Source organism: Sinocyclocheilus anshuiensis, unplaced genomic scaffold, assembly GCF_001515605.1.
Source record: "Sinocyclocheilus anshuiensis isolate Anshui unplaced genomic scaffold, SAMN03320099.WGS_v1.1 scaffold1578, whole genome shotgun sequence".
Classification (NCBI taxonomy): Eukaryota; Metazoa; Chordata; class Actinopteri; order Cypriniformes; family Cyprinidae; genus Sinocyclocheilus; species Sinocyclocheilus anshuiensis.
Genome location: NW_015544225.1, coordinates 521071 through 525327, shown reverse-complemented (window position 1 = coordinate 525327; position 4257 = coordinate 521071).

Here is a 4257-nt window from a genome sequence, read left to right as displayed (position 1 = left end):
CCATCTAAAGCTTTTTAAACCTGTGGGCTCTGTAAGGTTACAACAGCACACAATAAGATGGTGACAAATTTCAAACTTATCCTCTGTGACACATTTGTCTGATGTTAAGAGAGGGTTAAGGCGAAAATGGAACAAACAATCTGTTGATCCTATATACAGGAGGATATACAAAGAAAATCCATATAAAACTAAATGAGATCTACTGCATTATATAACACTTTTTAAGGCAAGCAATGTTACAGATTGGCTGACTTTGGTGAGGTTTGATTGTATTGATGTTCTAATAAACCAAAGCAATGAGTGATTGAACCCAGCTGTGTCAATCAAATCATGTTCATCCATCACCCACCAACAACTGAATAAAACACATTTTAGACAGAACTATGTCATAAAAATAAAGCAACAAAAATGCACATTACGGCTTCCTGCACAAAATATAAAATTCATAGTGGTAGTTTTCAGCGTACATGTTTGGGATGGCATTGTGTTGCCTTTGCCAGCGTCCCGTATAAACGGAGGAGCGGCAATCAGCGTAATGTGCTCGAGTGTGTCCAGCACACAAAGCTTTCTCACTGAAGCATTAGCTCAGCAATCTCCCAAAGTGAAACACCCCTCATTAACATGAACGACCAGAATCTATCATCATCAAGAGATTGTTCTTTGCAGACATTTCTAGAAAAACAGGTTAGGTTGAGTTCTCCTTCAGTCTAACTATATGATTGATCTGTTTACTGTCCTAAAAGCAGGTTCACTATATTTGAACCCTTACACCTTGAAAATATATTTCTTGATATATTAACTATCAATACATTAAATTGAATAAATTTAAATGCAATATATTTTGTAAATATACAGAATAATGTATAAACAGAATAATTAAAATATTTTGAATAATTCATAATAAATTGCCGCTTTTCATATATTGAAAAATATGTGACAATATATTTATAGTACATACATCATAATATATGTAACTGTATATTCAATAATATAAACTTAATATACTATGTATTTTTATACATAGTACTCAATGTCAGTTATAAATAAATAAAAAAATCACATTTAACATCTACCAGGTTGTCATGTCTTTAACAAGACATCCAATTGTAATAAATAAACACAAATAAAAATCCTACAGTTTTAATATTTTTTCAGTACGCACTTTTTGCTTATATACTGTCACACATATTTTTATATATGAAATGTGTTCATGAATATGTGTTCATATGTTAACCCATGTTTTGAATTAATTGTTTCAATTTGTAAAACGTAAAAATGTAGTGCAGATTTTGTCTTCATTGATATGTTTTATGTGTTAATATACATGGTCTATGCGTATATTACAGTATAATTAAAAATATAAGCACTAGTTTTCTATTTATGGAAATCTATTATTTAATATATCACATTATATTTTCTAGTATATTCCCATGTAATTTTTATTTTGTAAAGGGCATCCAGTTTTATTCATAATGTAAAATATCTAAAAGATAGTTTCTCTCCATGTGTATCTTGTGTTTTAAATGTTCTGGCATCAGGTGCAAAGTGAAGCCATCTTGATATCCATTCTAATTTTGTTTATGCAAAATGGCTTTTGAGGAAATCAAATGAATTAAGAAATATCAAGCCCAGCTCTATAGTTCAAAGAAATGTTGAGAGAGGTTAAAAATGTCCCCGTCTGATCCTTCCAGTTGAATTAAATGTAATATGGCTACAGTTGTAAGACTGTGAGAGCAGATCGCTGCCATCAGCTAATTTAGCATCCAAGCACACTAATGTGAGATGCTTCTATAGACAGCACTGTTCTCTAGTGAACCCACAATACCTTTAATTTAAGAGCAAGTGCAGTCTGATAATAGCTGAGCAAACCACACATCCCAAGGTGAACAAGGACACTGTCTGGACATTTATTTACTCCATCGACACTGTGCAGACAAAATGCCAAACACAGAAAGTAGAGGACAAGGTCTGTTTGCTGTGACAGCACTGTAGAATATACACTGGAGGTGAAGTGGACTTGCATAAGCTCTGTAAGCCAGAATTTATTATAGCAGACATGAGACAGAACCATTCAAAATGTTGCCCATCTCTGATTCGGGGAATCCTCGTGGTTTTATGATAGAGTTGATCAGCTGAGAGGAAACCATGAAGATGTTCTGCTCAAGCTGAGCAGCTGCTCCTCTGTGCTTATGAAATCAATATTCCAAACAGTTGCCATGGCACTTTAACACAATTAATATCACAAATCCACTGAGTTGGATCCCAAGTTAAGGTATTTTTAAGTATTTTTAAACTAAACATATATAATATAATATAATATGATTTGAACCCTTCTTTGCATACTGAACAAAAGTGTTCCACAAGTGTTGATACTCATGTAAACATTTGGAGGAAGAGCTCAAGGACAAAACAAGACAAATGTGTGTAAATTAAAATAACAGCCGAGAGTTCAAACAGCTGATAAAAGCATCACAATAATCCACAAGTAATCCACATGGCTCCAGTCCATCAATTAACATCTTGTGAAACTGCGTGTTTGTGGGGAAAACAAATCCATCCTTAAGGAATTTTAACCATTGCTTCTGGCCAAAATACCAGTCAATGACCCAGAAAGAGTCCACCCCCTGTTGCCCTCTCACATCAAAACCCACCAACATAAATGTTTAGAATCGTTTTGGACTGTTTTCACTTGTAAACAATGTTGGATCTGTGCATATTTCTGTCTTGATTCAGATGAGATGACTTTTTTTCACTGGAGAAAGCAAAATAATAGATGGAGGACTAATGGTGTTTTAAGTTAAAAGCATCTTAATAAGGGATTTGTTTATTACAAACATGCAGCTTTTCACTTCACAAGACATTAATTGATGGACTGGAGTCGTGTGGATTACTTGTGGATTATTGTGATGTTTTTATCTGCTGTTTGGGCTCTCATTCTGATGGCACCCAGTCACTGCAGAGGATCCATTGGTAAGCAAGGGATGTAATGCTAAATTTCTTAAATTCCTCAAATCTTATGATAAAGAAACAAACTTACAGTAACATTAGAGCAAACGTACTTTAAATTAACCAATCGGCACAACACATGGATACACTCTCCCTCAGTCCTCTCTGGCTTGTAAAATTGGTCTTCAAGGTCTGCCCAAGTCTGGTGGTGCTGGCGGACCAGCTTGGCTGAGCTAACAGTGACCTGACTGAGCTGTTCCACCAGTTCCAGTGGTTCTTCAAGTAGAAACTGAGAGAATGTGTTCAAATTTATCCAAAAGCACTGAGACTTTGCACAAACTTTGGATTTTTGACTTTTCATGGACTCTTTCTGCATGTTACCTTGTTACACTAGTGCAGGGGTGGCGAACGTCGGTCCTGGAGAGCCGCAGCCCTGCAGAGTTTTGCTTCAACCCTAATCAAACACACCTGAAAAAGCTAATCAAGGTCTGAACGGTTATTGGGAAGCTCCAGGCAGGTGAGTTTTAATTAGGGTTGGAGCTGAACTCTGCAGGACTGCGGCTCTCCAGGACTGGAGTTCGCCACCCCTGCACTAGTGGATCCCGATATGTGACTGACTAGTGAAATAGACAAAATGTTGTAGACCTGATGTTGTCAAGATGGATGGAAGGGGCGGATTTAGTGAATTGGGGGCCCCAGGCAAAATATAGGAATGGGGCCGTGTACATTTTCACACATTTTCCTAGATCAACCTTGAGGTTCCCTTTTTGTTGTGATGCTTGCTGCTGCACAGTGGTGCCCCATAGTTGTGTCCAATGTTTCTACATTTTCATGTATATGTTATAATGTATTTCATTCATGTTGTGGGGGGTGGGGTATAAGTAGTAAAAGCTTATACTACTGGTTCAGCTATTAAAATAGTTCAGTTTTGTATGTAATGGAAACGTGATTATATTTTGTTTAGTTTTTTTATAAAGTAAATTTAGAAAAACGTTTGGAGCATTTTTTGTTCGTTAATATGTACGTTTTTTTTAAGTAACGGCCAGCGGCAGACAGTGAATTGATCATAGCCTATATGTTTGATCAATTTAGCCTTCTCAAATCATCACGACTTGCCTAAAATAAAATCTATAGATATAAAACAGTTCAAGCATATCACAATGTTAGTTTAAGTGTTTAACCTAGATAAATGTGCGCTGTGCTGTTAGACGCATATCCAATCGTTTGTGTGGAGAGTGGAAGCTAAAGCGCACTCGGCAGCACATGGAGGCGCCAGCGCGATCACTTGCATTTTTTCTAACAGCGGAAACA